The following is a 17,743-nucleotide window of genomic DNA, read 5'->3' on the forward strand; positions in this document are numbered from 1 at the left end:
AAAAAATTTACAAATTCGCACATTTTCCAAAAGAAAAATGGTATTGTTTTACATTTTGTGAATCTCTTTAAAGTCTGCTTTAATTGAGACTGGTAGATTTTCCTATCTTCTTTTATATTCAATTTGCAATAATATGTTGTTTAGTTAAAAGTAGATGAAGGAAATTCTGCCTTATACAGATATGCAGTTGAAAAAGGGTGGAATATTTTAAAAACGTTTTCAGATAATTGTAGACATTTTTCTTTGCTACTACATCAAAACTCAATACGTGGTAGTTTCTTAAAGTTTAGGAGCATTGTGAAATCTGGAACCATATTAATGAACATTTTATACCCAGTTATATTAAAATCCACTAGTCTATCTTGCATTATAAATAGCTATTTTTCCCATGCATGGTTTTGTCACACTATGCATTGGTCATTTGGGAAGTATTGGTTCACTGACTTATATTGATCTTTCAAATGTTGATGCATTTCATTCCAAATAACCACATTTCTCAATATCACCATCTATCTATTCAGAAAAGTTTTCAGTCCTGCAAAGCAGTTAAGTTTATGGTGGATATACATTTTCCAACATTCTAATTTTTTTATCAAAAGGTTGAATTTATGATTGGCAAAAGGTATTGTCATTTTTGCCCTTGAAGTGACAGCCTCACTTTGTTCATTATTAATAAAATGTCTGCCAAATATACAGGTTTAAACAACCATACTTTGTCAGTCATTCTTCCAGGTAAAACTGGAAAAAGGTGATTGGCATAGCTTCCATCTTATTTGCATAAGCACTTTTCCTTCAGACAACTATTACATGTCAGTATGCAGCAAAAATGCTTTATGCACATTTTCCCTTTTGTCATGGAACAGAAAAAGATGTGTACTCAAAATTCTAAATTTAATAAAACAAATAATTTTAATTGCTTCTTGAAGGGCATTCTTAAGTGAAATTTACTTTTTTAAAAAACTGGTTTTCATGGCAGTGAAGATTATAATGACCATGAGTCCAACTTGGTTTCAATGCTTTGATACAGGCTAGGGCCCCAGAAATTTTACCCACAGTGTTTTTTTGCACAATCAGTTCAAATGTTAACACAGTGAGAATGCAAATCACATCTTAGCATCATGGGGAAAACACTTTTGACCTTGCAGACCTCCTCAAAAGGTCTCAGAGATCAGAGGGGTCCCTGGATGACACTTTGAGAACCATTGATCTACAGGACTGGTTTCTGAATTTCTCCCCCTTATGTAGTTGTCTCTTCTTTATTAAGGATGAAAAGACATTTGCACTAGATCTATACTGAACATTTGGGGAGAGACACAAGATTTTCTCCTTTATTTCACTCCTTTCTGCAATTTCATTCTTTCCTTGATTTACACCTTATATCTTTTGAATCAGCAGGAGCTGGTGACCTCTTCAGAGGACCACAGAGCTCAGACTTGATCAGTCGATTGGGTGCCTGAGGCACAGGGCAGAAAGAAAGAAGAAAAGAGTGGGATGAGGGAAAGAAAGAGAGAAAGAACTAAGGAGAGAAAGCAGAAAGGGGAAAAATGAAGAAAATGAGAGATGATAAGAATAAAGAAAATAAGAGCAAGGGAAGAAAGCATGATGCAATCCATCACAAAAGGCCCTGAATCAGGAGATCTGGGTGCAGCAGGGCCACATCCAGGCTTGATCCTTGCGGGAGCCAACACCCTCTCTGGGCCTCACATTTTCCCTTTTGCAAATTGACGGGCTGAAGGGGAAAGGAACGGGGCTGGAGGCAGACAAGAACATCCACAGATGGGCTTCAGGAGTCCCAACATTCCCCAAATTGAGACCAAAATCTTGTGGGTCTGTGGGTTTTTTCCTAGGGCAGGGAGTGGGTTGTTTTCATCAGTTACTCAAAGGTCTCTTTACCAAACTGAATGAAGAACCACTGACTTGGATGGTTTACGATCTTTTCTAGCCCTAAAACTTTATGATTCTTGCATGGAAGGGGACCCTGTAAACTGATACTAAAATCATTTCCCAGCCTTAGAGGTTCACTTTCATTGTCTTTGAGCAAAATTCAACATGAAGTCTCTGGTCTCTATAATGATTTGTTTTTTCCTCTGTAGGAAAAAAAGAGGGGGGCGGGCAGCAATCCCTGGGAGTCTTGAACCCTGTCACACAGCAGTGCCCAGCAGGTAGGACAGGTGGGAAATCAGAATCTCTGGGGGCCACTGAGCCCAGCTGCTGCCTATGGTGAGCACGCAAACAGAAATGGCTTTCCTCTGCGTGCCAGAGTCACAGCTCCTCTGGTCTCAGCTTGTTGACTTGGTCCCAGGGAAGGAATAAAGCTGGCCAAGTCGAATGAATGGCCGGCAGTGGAAAACCAGTGCTGCTGTCTGCTGGCAGGCAGGGCGGCGGACACCACCCTTGGTCAGCTCCCCCCGAGTGGCGCTCTCCTTCCCCCGCCATGGCTGGCTTTGGCAGGCGCTGCCAGGCCTGAGAATGCAGGAAGTTTTGGGTCACGGTGACCTCTTGTTGCTGATGCCAGATGAAATATGCCCTGGAGGTTCTCCAGGGTCACATGGTGTGTAGAGCAAGAGAGGCAGGGCTGCTATTGCGCTGACAAAGTGGATTTTGGCTCCAAAATGGCAGCCCTTGGGGAGTAGGAGGGGTTGTTTGCAGGAAGGGGGGGGGGGGGGGGGCAGGCAGGGCAGTGGCCTGAGAGTGGGCAGTAGGGAGAATTAGTCTTGCTTTTTTTTCTTATCCCCTTTAGTCTTCCAGGAAGCCACTTGCTCCTGAAGGTGGAGGCACACTCCCAAATCTGTGGCACAGAAATGTAAGGACAGGTTTCTGTCTGTTTTTGTTGTTTACACGGCAGGATGGGTGAGTTTCTAGTTCTAAACACACTGGGTCTCATAGCTGGATAAAAGCTACATCAGAAGTAGCTCATCAGTAGCTCAACTGCTCAACATGGAAAGTGGATAATAGATGCTCAGGGATCTGCTACCTCTAGTCTCTTCAGCCACAACCCGGAAAATAAGGCCATTGCCTTTTCCTTCCTTCTGAAATCTCTCTTCGCCCTGTTCTAACATGTTGAGATATGTAGCCCTGTTCTTCTGAATCCTAAACTCTAGGAGAGGCTCAGCTTACTCACAAGAGGCTTCCGCCAGAAGGCCAATGATGGACACCTCTCTTTTGTCCTATCTAGGTCCATGGTGCCCAAATACAATCTCTTTGCCTTGCCCTGGGCAGAGGGAAGGGGCTTGGCTACTTTTGCTTTCAAGAATCAGGAACAGAGGCCTAAAATGGAAACAGCTGAGAAGAAAGGAGCCAAGTCCAAAACAAGATCCAGCTGGAGGAGGTCAGACCCGATAAGCAGGCTGACTACAGGCTTGAAAAAGAGGTCAGGCCCCAGGAGTTGGGCTGAAGCAGCAAGGAGTGTTTTTGCCAAGGGAGGATGATGACCTTGTGAGGTAGGTGGGCTCTGTTCCCCCATGGCACACCTGGCTTCAGTTTGTGCAGTGGGGCCTTGATGATTTCTCCCCATTCCTTACTAAAGGCTGAAATTCCTCAGCTTAGTTGAAATGGAGATAGGAAGGGTATGTCTGAAAATCTAGAGGAGAATATCTTCGGGGAAAATGAAACCCATCATTCAAAGGCCAGCTCCAGTCTCATCTCTACCATGATCCCCTGCCAAGTCACTCCCCATGGGGCTTGGCTTTGCCTCTCTACCCTACTCTATGGAACTTCATATTTTGTTTCCAGTATGCATCTCATACTGTCACGTAATAAATTACTTGGTAATGCTAGTGGCTAATATTTGTATGATGTATCTCTGCTCACAAAGTTGATTGCTTTTGCAAATATTAACTCATTTATTCTCTACAGCGACCCTGAGAAAGAGCTAAAATAGCTATTGATAGAACAGATATCGATAGAATAGCTTTATGTAGAGGCAGCCTGGTGCAAAAAGCCCAGACTTTGATTCCATCAGACAAGGGTTTGAATATAAGCTTTATCATTGGCAGACTATGTGAGCTTGGACAGCTTACTTGACCAGTCCAGGCAGCAGTGGGTGCCACCAAGACAGATGTGTGCCCTCTTATTTGTCAGTGGAGTTACTGTAGCTTCCACCACAAGCTACGTTTTTGGTAAAAGAAAATCCTGCCCTGCACACCCAGAAAAAGATTATTTTGGAGGCATCGTATTTTCACCAACATGCTGTTTGGAACCCTGAGCAAATGCCATGGTTTTCTAGCATCAAAACAAGTTTTTTTCAAAGTTTCTTTTGGAAATTTGAAGGCAGAGAACTCTGCCAGGCTTCACATCACAGCTGTCCTTGGCAGCTGTGCCCCTGGGTCATAACTGCTTCTCTAGGCGCATCCCCGCATCCCTGTCCTGCTTTGATTCCTCCTCTCTTCCCTTCTGCATACCACTCCTTCCAACCCCTCTTTGGATCACACCCTTGGACCTGCCTGTGCATGCTGACAAACTCTCTCGTATTTTTAGCCTCTTTACAGAGTTTTTTCCCTATCTTCTGCCCTAACTGAAATCTGGTCTCCCCAGGGGATATCATTTGTCTGGGGGTTCTCTTACATGAACTTCCAACACGTTTTTCTTTTTGCCATCTTAACTGTTTATTTTTCTTTCTTTTTTCCCCCAGTTTTACTGAGAAATAATTGACATCCATCACTGTATAAGTTTAAGGCGGACAGCATGGTGATTTGATTTACATATATTGTGAAATGATTACCACAATAGGTTTAATGAACATCCATCATCTTATATAGATACAATAAAAAGAAAAGAAAAAAAATCTCCTTGTGATGAGAACTCTCAGTATTTATTCTCTTAACAATTTTCCTCTGTATCATACAGCAGTGTTAGCTATAGTCATCATGTTGTACATTTCATCCCCAGTACTTATTTATCTTTCAACTGGAAGTTTGTACCTTTTGACTGCCTCCCTCCAATTCCCTCTCCCCCCACTCCCCACCTCTGGTGACCATATCTCTCTCTCTTTTTCTACGAGTTTGGTGGTTTTTTTAAAAAATTAGATTCTACATATAAGTGAGATCATATAATATTTGTCTTTGTCTGACTTATTTCACTTAGCATAATGCCTTCAAGGTCCATCCATGTTGTTGCAAATGGTAGGATTTCCTCATTTTTTAACAGCTGAATAGTATTCCATTGAATATATATCCCACAACTTCTTTATCCATTCATTTATTGAGGGATGCTTAGGTTGTTTCCATGTCTTGGCTCTTGTAAACAATACTGCTGTGAACATGGGGATGCAGATATCTTTTTGAGTTGGTGTTTCCTTTGGATATATTCCCGGAAGTGCAATTGCTAGATGAAATGGTAGTTCTATTTTTAACATTTTGAGGAAGCTCCATACCAATATGTTTTTCTTAATTCTTACCCTGAAGTTAGAGCAATGTGACCTTTTCCTATACCTATACATTGTTGCTTCCAAATCATTAGTTTTCCTCCAATTCCCTATTTCTCTTAAAGAAGCATGGTATTTGGCTATATTATCCCAATGTTCCACAGTCCACACCTGCCCCTCCACCGTCAATGACGGACCTCTTAATCTTTCTCCACATTCATTGAAGATTTAGGCACACAACTTGGAGTTCTCTCTCCTTCCCTAAGTGCTACCATGGTTCTATGTGGTCAATATCCAGAGCTATCCAATTCCTTGATTTTCACAGACTTCAGGATTTCCTTCTCTAACTACAAATCTCTATCTTTCCATCTCTCATCCCCTTCATCTCTTCTCTTATGGTCTTCATTACTCCTTGTGCTGCCCATGTCTACCCACCCCCACCTAACAGTCTTCCTCTGTTTTCCTGTTTGTTTGTTTATCCTGTCCTGCCTAGATGGCCATTCTCTTATTGGTATCATAAATCCCTTTCCTTGGCCATGGCACATCATTCTGAATCAACTCCACTCTCTGTTTCCTCTGCTCTTACACTTAGACCACTGAGTCAGTTGGGAAAATCATGCCACCACATGAATTGGCACCACAATAAATTCATACTTCCAACCTTGGTCTGGCCTTCAGCGACACCTGTAAAGTCTTTTATGTATTCAGAGTTTCTCTACCACAGACATTTTATAATTTTCTGGATACTCAGTTGCTCTATCCCATGAGTATTATTTTCAACAATGTACCATATCTGCTACTTCACAGTGATGTTGATATTATCACATGAGAATTACAGCTGTGACCATTCCTTATCTTGTCTACACCTACCTCTGTGGAAGAGGTATCTCTTCACCTTTCAGGTCAATTTCCCCCTGAGCCCTGGATCTTATCACTTATCTCTTCCTCCTCAAGAAATTTGATCTAGCAGTTCTCTCCTGTTCCTATATCTTCAACCTCTTCTTTACCTCTTGCTTTTTCCCTTTACCATAGCAAATTACCCATCTCTCCTACCTAGGCAACTCATGCTTATCGAAAACCACATCCCACTGACATCTCCTTTAGCCAACACTCTCTGCTCCCTTCACCTACAAACCATTTGAGAGTATACTTGGTTATTATTGACTCCACTTCTTCACCACCTGCTCTTTCCTCCATCAGCCACTGCCTGGCTGCTGCCTTGGCTACTCCACACAAGACCTTGAAGTGGGAAAACCAAATGGATCTGTTTGTGGCCCATTTTTCTTGACCTCTCTACAGTATCTGATGCTTTGTGTACTTCCTGTCTCTTGAAGTTTCTCTTTCCTTTGCTACTAGAACAGTATGTTTTCCCACTTTTCCAATTTAACATTCATTTTTTTCTGTTTCCTTTTCAAGTTAATGATAGCAATAATAGTAAATATTTCTTGAGTATTCACTATTTGCCATGCTGCATGATCAAATTTTCCATATATCTTTTTACATGATACATACAACCTAGAAGGTAGGTGCTATAACTATTCTTATTTTTCAGAAGAGGAAACAGGAATAGAGGTGTCTAAATGACTTGTTCAAATCCTCCAGCTGCTAATAAGCTGAGTTGGGATTTGAACTCAGACATTCTTGCTCTAGAGAGGGGACAGAACCACCAAATCACTACTTTCCCCAGCCCCTAAAAGTTTCTCTTCCTGGGGTTTCAACCTGTCTTCCTCCCTTTTCATCCTACATACTCTTTCTAAATGATCTTGTCACCTGTTCCTATATTCAATTAACTCTTGATTCTGTAATTCAGGCCAGGAGATGCGAAATCCAAATAGAGTTATAGTAAAAAGACACTTCCCTTGGCCTTTCCTTTACCTTAGTTTCTTCATCTGCAAAATGAGAATAATAATAGCATCTACCTCATAGGGTTGTAGGGTCATATGCAGTAAGCAAATGTATGTAAAAAGCTGATCTACCTTCATAGGCAACTGAATGCTGTCCTCTGTCTCTATTTGAATGTCTCAGCGGTATCTCACACTGACCACATACCAAACTGAACTCACCATACCCCAAATGTTTCAATAAAGTTTTATCGGAACACAGGCATGCTCACACATGTATGTATTCTCTGTGGCTGCTTTTGCACTACAAGAGCAGAATTGAATAGTTGTGACAGAGTCTATATAGTCCACAAAGCCAAAATATTTGTTATCTGGCCCTTTACAGAAAATGTTTGCAGACCCTTGAGTTACATCAATTGTTGTACATCATTGTAGCCAGATTCTTAGTTAGGGAGCCCATGCCTGGAGGGAGGAAGTAGATCAAGATCTTGCAGAAGATGAGTGGTAAAGGAAAGATGTAGTTGGATGATTCAGATACACACCAGAGGGAGTCATGTCCCGACTCCACCCCACTGAGAATGTTGTAATGATCCATGTCCATACGTGTGTCCTTATGAACACCTCCTAGAGTGCCATAAGGCAGGGACTGTGTGTTTTTCATCTTTGTGTCTTTCATGCCTAGCGTGGTAACAACCTATTAGAAGTAAAAAGAAAAAAAGAAGGCAAGCTTGAACAGAAAGAATTTTTTGAAGGATCCTGGGATATACTCATAGAATCCAAGGAAGAGGTGAACACCCAGTCCTTGGGAAAGGCACAATAATGGAGCAGATATGTGACTGCTGTCAAGATCCGTCCCTGTCTCTTGTCTCTGCTGGTTTCATTGTATCAGCTTCATTTTTCCCTTTCACTATAGACTTCCTCTAGCTGGCAAAAATCATGGCCCATCACAGCTCCTGAACTTTTCATCTTATACTTTTCAGCCATTGACCAGACCTTATCCTGATATTCTCTTAGTTCCAAATCCCAAAATACTAAGTCAGTTGACCAATGCTTGTGGTCAAGGTATAGGAGTCAGGTGAGAAAATGGAAGTTTTAGTGATATGTATAAAAGACAGGATAAAAGGGAAGATCCAAAAAGAAAAGTGGTTGTTCTAAGAACAAGGGGTGCTAGACAGATAAAGCAATAAGTGCCCTCTACGGTAGCTCCTGGTAGGTCCCCCCAGAGCAGCACCTGGTAAATGCTCTCCCTGGTAGCACATAAGAGGTGCTGAACCTCTTATATATGTTGACCTAATAAATAAGTGACTGAATGAAATGAATAAAGGAGTTAACCACTTTGAGTCTCCTCTTCTCTGTAAGATGAGACTAGCACTTACCTTACAGGCCTGTGTTGGGAATAAAGCACATATGCAATGCTTGGCAGATAACAGACACTAGGTAAATGCTATCTGAATTTCTAATCCCTCATCTGGCTTGGAATTGAAAGGGGGATTTAGGGGGCATTTATCATAGCAGATCACCTTTTAAAATTCCATCAGCATGATGATCTGATAAAATCTCTATCAATCTCTGTGTCCTATCTTGTCTCCTAATCATACTTAAGTCAACATAAATAAAACCCAGGACTCTCCCTGACTCAGGCTGAGTTGCCGCATTCCCTAAGGGAAACTCTAGGGAGGTCACAGAACAAAGCTCTCATTTGTACCGATAACAGATAACAGACTATATTCACAGGTTGAGAAGACTAGAAGAAACTCAAGGTTAAGAACTCTTGACCTACTGGGTCAATCTCTATTCTTTCATGAGCTAACCTCCAATTTACCTATTCACCAAACCAACTCACACAACATACACCTGAACTATTGATTCTTGCACTTCCTTGAATGTACCTTCTCTCTTGGGTCACACTTGCTCTTTGTCTCATATTAAAATGCCTTCTTCTGACTTGTGACCATCACCTGCACAGCTCTTCAAACTTCGGTATCTTCCCTGGCTCTATAACTTTCTTGACTTATCCCCATCCACCTCCAGAAATCAAAAAACAACTTTTTCCCAGACCAGGTACAGAACATTTCTGCTCAAGCCAGGTACCTGGGACTCTTACCTCCTCCCCCTAGCAAATTTGCCCTAGCAAACTGATTTTCTAAATCCATCCTGGGCAATGCTAAAGAAGATTTCTGATGAATAAAAATTTCTCCCCACTGATAAAGGTTTTGTAGAAACCATCTATAGAGTACAAAGCTCTCTACAACTCTATACCCCAGGGGTGATCTAATTTGTACTTACATTTATGGTTTATTTGTGACTTCTAGAGGAATACCTTTTTCTTCTCTCTGCTAAATTAGACATCTCCCATTATTATCCATTTCTTTCTTACATACTGAGGAACATTTTGCCCTTCAGCAAACTTAAACCATGAAATCTTCTGGTTTCCATCTAAATAATCAAAGTCTCACTTTCTCCATAAGACAGCTTGAGTAGGTGTGTGGGATCAAGATTGTGTCTCCTTCATTATCTCTTTTCCAGCACCACTATCTTTAGGATCTTCAAGTGTTGCTTGTGTGATAGGTTTTGGGTCCACTTATCTTTTCTCAGCATAGTTTTTCCATTGTCTTTTTAAAATTCTTAACTTTAACAAGCTGACTTTCTCTTTGAAGCCTACAGAATAGAGGATATCCAAAATGTCCTTCATGCATAATAAATACTAAGTGTAAAGGGATTAGAAGTTTACATTGGAGGGGGCTGGCCTGTGGCACAGCAGTTAAGTTTGCACGTTCCGCTTCTTGGCAGCCCAGGGTTCACCGGTTTGGATCCCGGGTGTGGACATGGCACCGCTTGGCAAGCCATGCTGTGGTAGGCATCCCACGTATAAAGTAGAGGAAGCTGGGCACGGATGTTAGCTCAGGGCCAGTCTTCCTCAGCAAAAAGAGGAGGATAGGCAGCAGTTAGCTCAGGGATAATCTTCCTAAAAAAAAAAAAGAAGAAATTTACATTGGATATAGAGGCACTCTAAACTAGAAACATTTGTTGAGGATAGAAAGTTTAGCCTAAGTAAAAATTAGTGTGTCAATATTCACAGTTGTTCTAGTCTATTCTCAAAAGCAGTATGAAGTCATCATCATGGTAGCATGAATGAAAACCATCAACAGCTACCCAGGCCTTCTGCTTGTGCCTTGAATATGTCAAGTTCTTTCCACCCTAGGGCCTTTGCACGTCCTTTTTACTTTACCTGGAATACACTCAGCAATTTATTCTCCTCAAAATTTTTCCTGCCAACTCCTCATGCTTCAAGTCTCTGGGAAACTTTCCTTGATTCTTCTACTTGCCACCCAAGTGCCCCTCTAAACAGATGACCCATCATTATTTTCCAACATGCCTTTAACTTTTCCTTATGGCAAACATCACAATTTTAAATGTTTATTTGTATGATTATGTAGCGCCTGTCTTCTCTACTAGACTATAAACTCCAGAGAGGTTGCAATTTGTCTGCTTTGTTTACTGTGAAATTCCCAGTGCCTGGCAGAGAGCCTGTGTTGGGAATTCACATATTTGCCAGATGAATGGACGACTGAATAAATGAAGGAAGGAATAAATGATTCCTGCAACATACTGTTTTCTTTCCTCTTTGCTTACATTTGTATATGGCCGTGATGTTTTCAAAGGGTTTTCATGTTCCTGTCATTTTAGGAAGGGAAGGGTGGTTATTACTGTCCCAATTTCCATCCGATGAAACTGAGGTCCAGAAAAAGGAACTGACTGACACAAACTCATATAGCAGGTGGCAGGTGGGGCTGTGGTCAGAGCTGGTAGTACTTGTAGACTCTTAGCCTAGTAACTTTCCATTAGCAGTTTTTAATTTTAAAACTTAAAATTTAGGGGCCGGCCCCATGGCTCAGCGGTTAAGTTCACGCGCTCTGCTTGGGCTGCCCAGGGTTTCGCTGGTTTGGATCCTGGGCGTGGATGTGGCACCACTCGTCAGGACACGGTGAGGCGGTGTTCCACATGCCACAACTAGAAGGGCCCACAACTAAAAAAATATACAACTATGTGCTGGGGGGATTTAGGGGAGAAAAAGCAGAAAAAAAAAAAAAGATTGGCAAAGGCTGTTACCTCAGGTGCCAATCTTTAAAAAAAAAAAGATTGGCAACAGTTGTTAGCTCAGGTGCCAATCTTAATAAAAAAGTAAAATTTAAAATGTAAATGTTTCCCTTATTAATTTATTTTATTAAAAATAAAAAGGGTTTCTTTCAGCAATAATTTAAACGCACATAATTTCATTTTTTTAATCTTGGGAAAGCATAGTATCTGCTCCTGGAAAGATCTAGGTAAAAGACAATCCCCTGACGTGTTTTTTAGCAGACTTTATTTTTTGGAGAAGTTTTAGATTCACAGCAAAATTGAGGCAAAGGTGCAGAGGTTTTCCATAAGCCCCTGCAACCCTATGACTTCCATGACTTGATTTCTTCACGTGCCCCGCTGTGGGAAGAATGTAAAGGGAAGATCTCACAGCCTTAATCCCATTTTGGGAGGTTCAGAGAACTTCAGACAGGCTGCACATGATATATGCTGAATAAAGGCAAGAAACAATTTCTCCATCTAAACACATTTAACGTATTTTCTTATGAGAGCAATTGGTCAAAATGAAAACACTAGTTTTTTGTCAACCCAGTGGCTTAAAAAATTGAAAGTTCTCTCACATATACCTTTTGCTTCATAATATGTCTATTACAAATTATGCTTTTTTTCTGTTGACTTACTTCACTTTGCAATAACAGTAGACTTTAAAGCAATGCAACATTATTCCTTTATGGAAATTTCATACATTAGCCTTCCCCCCCCATTGAATCATACTACTCCTCTTTCCTTATTTCAAATTAGTAAGTTCTCTTGTTCATTCTCCTGCATTCAGAGCACCATCGAGTCCCAGTACAGTCATATAACACAAACTTACTTTAAATCAAAACTTGTGCATATCACTATAAGTATTGTACTGAATTGATATGTAAGTTAAAAAAAGTTCCATAATTTCTAGACTATGTTTGATTTATATCTCAGGTTATACAATTCCTGAATATGGCATCATTTGTTTTCATTTCTCTATGGAATCAGCCAGGCTTTGATTCATTAAAGAAGAGAAGTTTCTCATAATGTAGTATTTTTGTCTCATTTCCTTGAAAAAAGGGAATTTCATAGAATCATAAAGTCTGATGTGGGCAGGAGATCTTATATGCCCTTTAGACTAACTGCCTTTGAATCCCCTCTGCACTACGTCCTCCAAAGTCATCTATTCCCTGCTTGAATACTTTGTGTGATGGGGAAGTCACTATTTCACTTCTACTATATGCACCCAGGAGTAAATCAGGTTGGTTGCCTATCCAACTAAATGTGGCCCCTCTTACCCACCAGCAGATTGCTGGCTGATAAATTTCGGGGCTTCATTTATGTCTGAACAGTAGCTTCCCTGAAGTCTGGACATCTGGAGAGCGTGCTTTGCACTTGGAGCCAATGTGCAATTGTTTAGACTGTCTGATAGCGAGGCAGGCTGACTTCATCTGGGGCTGGAGGCAGGGGCAAGCTGACAGCGCTTTCAGAGCGTAGAGCTTCTTGGCTAGCTGCTTGCTAGAAAGAGAATGTTTTAAGTGAGCTTAGGTTTCCAGATGTCCCCTTCAAAAGTACATGATTGCCATTGGGAAGGATTAAAAAAGGAGAATATGTAATATATGAATTAATTACTCTTTTTCACTGATTATTTTTTACTTAACGTTTGGCAGCACAGTTTTCATAAATTTTATTTTTTAGAATCTGTTTTTCTTTTTTTGCTTCAGAACAACTGTCCAGAATGCTGATAGACCCACAACTTTTCTTAGTATGATTTTAATGCACGTTCTTTTTCACTTGTTGCTTCGCATATTATTTCTTACATTCAAAAATCTTTGTTTCTGCATTCTGTAGAATAGCATAATTTTATAACATAATAATATAATTTTAACAATGTGAAGTCAAAACCCAATATTTGTGGTACCGTATTTCCATCTTCCTAGAAAGGAAACTGCAATAAAGGTAGAACCTTTAAAATTTTTTAACCAAGTGAGGTGGAATAATATTTTAAGATATCAATCTGTTTTTTCTACAGCATTTCCATCTTCACCGCCTCTGTAACCCTGCAGTTAGCTCTGTACTTGATTGCCTCAGGGGAGGCAGTGAAAGGGCTGAACTCAGAAATAGCCTGCTTGTCTTTCTGACATTTGTCATGGAAAAGCCTAAGCCCTTAGGGAAACGTTGAGAGTTTTGTGGAGAAGGTAAAAGGTTGGTATTTAAGGTTATAGACAAGTATTTTGGCCAGAAGCAAGCAGAGGAGAGAGCAGAGCATTCCTCTGGGGTATGTGTGTGAGAGAAATAGGGGAGGAGGGGGAGAGAGAGAGAGAGAAGAGATGACTCAGAGAGCTCTGTGGTCCAGAGAGAAGAAGGATCCTGCCCCCTACTTCCCAGCAGTGCTGATGGAGCAGTAACTAGATCCTAAAGAGGAAATGGCTGCCTCATGCATGGGGCACAGTGTGAAAATTGATATGCGGCAGCCTTGTAAGAAAAATTCCCTTTTCCTAAGAGTGGCAGGGAAACAATGGAGTTACCAGATATGATGGGCCACGCAGTGTGGGACAAAGGATGCAGCAACTTGTGTGGACCTATGATTATGGATCCATTGCCACTGTACTCCCACCTTGCTACTGCCTGTGGAATGCTAACTATGGCATAACCGCGGAAGAAGCAGGGATCAGGGACAAGTCTCAGGAAGATCTGATAATATGTTTGCCCACCAACCCCGAAGAATAGAAACACAGGCTAAAACTATTACATTGAATTATAGGAAGCAAATGTTTATAGTACATCTAAGTGCGTAGACTGAGAGGCATCCTTGCTACACAATCAAGAACTATTTTTCTTAAAAAAAAATTAAGGTAAAATTTACTTGCAGTAAAATTCATCCTTTATACACAGTTGTGCAAGTTCTGGCAGATATTTAGCCTTGTAAGCACCACCACAATCATGATATAGAAGAGTTCTCTCACTCCCCCCAGTTCCCCACTGCTCCTTTGTATTCCATCCCGCTCCCCTGGCAACCATTGGTCTGTTTTTCTCCCTATAGTTTTGGCTTTGCAAGAATGTTATATAAATGGAATCACACATTATTGAAGCCTTTGGAGTCTAGCTTCTTTCAGCGAGAATAATGCATTTGAGATTGATCCATGTGGTTGCATGTATCAATACTTTGTTCCTTTTATTACTGAGTCGTATTTTATTGTATGTATGTGCCATGGTTGTTTCCAGTTTTCAGCGATTGCAAGTAAAGCTGCTACAAATGTTTACATACAGATTTTTGTGTGAATGTAGGTTTTCATTTTACTTGGGTAAATACCTAGGAATGGGATTGCTGCGTTGTGTGGTTTCTGTTTAACTTTATAAGATACTGCCAAATCGATTTCTAAAGTGGCTGTAACAGTTTGCATTCTCATCAGCGACGTATGAGGAGTTCCACTTGCTCCACTTTGTATGGTTAGGTTTTTTATTTGTTGGTCTAATAAGTATATACTAGTATTACATTGTGGTTTTACTTTTCATGGTTTATTTGCCATTTTTATATTTTTGGTAGATTATCTGTTCAAATGTTTTATCCACTTTTAAATTGCTTTTTATTTAATTGTTGAATTTTGAGAGTTCTTTATATATTCTGGCTACAAGTCCATAATCAGACATATCATTTGGAAATATTTTCTCCCCGTCTGGGCCTTGTATTATTCCCTTATCAGGTGTCTTGAAGAACAAATTTCTTACATTTGATAAAGTCCAATATATCAAATTTTCTTTTATGGCTTGTGCTTTTGGCATCATCTCTAAGAACTCTTTGCCTATTCTGAAGTTAAAAAGCTTTTCCCCTACTTTTCTCCTAGAAGTTTATAGGTTCTACATTTAGGTCTATGATCCATTTTGAGTTAAGTTTTGCATAAAGTACAAGGTATGGATCTAGATTCTTTTTTGTTTTTTTGCATTTTTTGCAAATGGACATCCAATCGTTCCAGCACTATTTGTTGAAGAGATTATCCTTTCTCCATTCAATTGCATTTCCACCTTTATTAAAACTCAGTTGACTATATGTGGGTCTGTGGGTCTGTTTTTGGACTCTATTGTGTTCCATTCATCTATATGTCTGATTTTTCTGTAATACCAAACTGTTTTGACTATTAATAGCTTTAGAGTATATCTGGAAATTAGGTGGTATAAATCTTCCAACTTTGTCTTCCCTTTCAAAATTATTTCAGCTTTTCTTGTTTCATTGCCTTTCTTTGTAATTTTAGAATCAGCTTGTCAATTTCTAAAACAACAACAGCAACAAACCTACTGGAATTTTGACTGGAATCACATTGGCTGAGAGATTGACAAGGCTAAAATATGTGCATATTAGTTTTTACCTTTACTCTCTTTTACTAGGATATCCTGGTTATCTGCTTGGATCTAGGCAACAGCTAGTGTGTCTTAATGTTCTGGACCTTGAGATCAAGGAGAGTAATTTTGACTGGGATCTATGTTTTACGGGCTAGGGATTTGTTTGTGGTTTTATATTGTGAGGATGTGGAGCAGGTATTATGATGATATTTACATCTATTAACTTCCTGGTGCTTTCAAGTAGTGGAACAAGAGAAAGCTTGATTGGATTAATTTAATTCAGAAGGTGTTTAAGGAACTGGTAGTTCCTATTTTATTAGTGAAGAGCTCAGGCTAGAGGTGATATGGGAACCTGGGCTCTGCCCACGGTTCTGAACCAACCGACCCTCTTGCTGATAGGAAAAAGAAAAAGAAATAGGGAAGATTTTGTTTCTTGGTACAAAAGTTACAATGGGAAAGGATGTTAGTTTTTGAACCTTAGTTTCTCCTTGAGAATTTGATAATGGGATGAAGCTCTTATTGCTCAAATCTGGAACATTTTAATATTGCATTCTTCCTTTAGTAGTCTTTCCTTTGACATTTGATCTCATTGTCTGTGTATGTAGTGGATGATGTGAATGGGAATAATTTAGAATAACAAGATGATGTTTGGTCTAGGGTATAAGGCGAATTACTCTTCTTACATATTTGAGTATTTTCTAGGCAAAAGCTAAACTGTTCGCCTTGGTCCTGGGAGGGTACACAAAGGGACAGGTTGGTTAATTGAGGGGAACTATCTCATGAAGGTGGGAACTCTCTTACCCCAAGAGTCTGCTGGTCTCTTCCCTCAAGGAGAACAGCCAGTCTACTTTCAGCTAGCATGTCATGAACATTGTAGAAGGGTTAAAAGTCTTTCCCACACTACAAGTGTGATAATAAACGATACCCAGTTTGAGTTATATACCACCTTGTGATTTAGCTGGGACAAGGGCCGCTATCCTCTACTTCCGAAAAAGAATAATAAGATGCAGGGAGCAAGGATTTGCCCAAAGTCATGTATCTACTTTATGCTCTGTAAACTATTTGGCATTCATATTCGTAAACAATAATATGAAATGGAAGACAGACTAGGAACAGAGGACTTAAGATGGGATTTGAATCAGCATGGACACACGGGGCAGATTTAAAGATGTGAAATTCTACTGTATGTTCAGATATAAAATTCTGCTGTGTGTTGTATCTACACTTAAGACAACATGCATTTATAGGGTGCAATATCTACAACATATATTCAAGACTCCTGCTCTACATAGGGCAGGAGTGAAGTGTTGAGAAATATACTGAGACAGAGACCAGTCCTTGTCTTTAAGAGTTTACCATCTAGTGAAGCCCGTAAGACAAAGATACTATGACACAAAGTCACATATGTTCAGTGCTATAAAAAAGGCTCAAAGCAGTACAAGTGTTACAATTATGGAATATGAGCACTTCTAAGTTGAGGTGACCAGAGAAAGTTTTGTGAAAGAAATGATGCTCAAGTTTGCCTTGGAAGTCACCTCCCTTTTCCAAAGTTAATACTTCTGAAACTTTCTTATTCCCATCTACATAGGCTTCAACTGTGGTCATCCATTGCCAACACTATTTGGCTTCTCTTAAATTACTCCAAAATATTTTTAGCTGCTACTTCCCCTGATTCAAGCCTACATTCATTCATTCATTTAACAAACATGATTTTGACGATCTGTCTAAATGGTTTTAGGAAATGGAGACACAACTACCACCATCACAGTAGCAACTCAGTCCTCATGTCAAATTGCTTATAATTCATTGAGGAACACTGACTGCCCACCCCCGCTCCCCCAAAAAAAAAACTTCATGTGGTGCTTATGTGTCTGGGTGAGTGCTATCAGGAAGGCAAGAACAGTGGACTTTGAGTTCACTTAAAAGGGACACCCAACAAGAATTTGGAAGCCAGGAGAGTCTTCTAGAGAAAAGTGGTATCTACGTTTAGAACTGAAAGATGAATGAAAGTTGGTTGGCTAATTGGGGCTGGAGAGGCAAGAATGTTAAGAGGGCTCAGGAAACTTTGTCTAAATTATAGCTGAAAGCCAAACCTAGTCAA

At 40.1% G+C, this 17,743-nt stretch overlaps 1 protein-coding gene across 1 annotated transcript in view; it reads left to right on the forward strand.

Moving 5' to 3' along the window:
• Positions 1-3,314: 3,314 nt before the first annotated feature.
• The window catches only part of TPRG1 (tumor protein p63 regulated 1), a 198,613-nt gene continuing 184,184 nt past the window's right edge, over positions 3,315-17,743 (forward strand). Inside the window, exon 1 of the mRNA XM_070242686.1 lies at positions 3,315-3,440. The gene's annotated coding sequence lies outside the window, so the exon portion shown is untranslated. The remainder of the gene's footprint in view (positions 3,441-17,743) is intronic.

Source organism: Equus caballus, chromosome 19 (assembly GCF_041296265.1).
Source record: "Equus caballus isolate H_3958 breed thoroughbred chromosome 19, TB-T2T, whole genome shotgun sequence".
Lineage (NCBI taxonomy): Eukaryota > Metazoa > Chordata > Mammalia > Perissodactyla > Equidae > Equus > Equus caballus.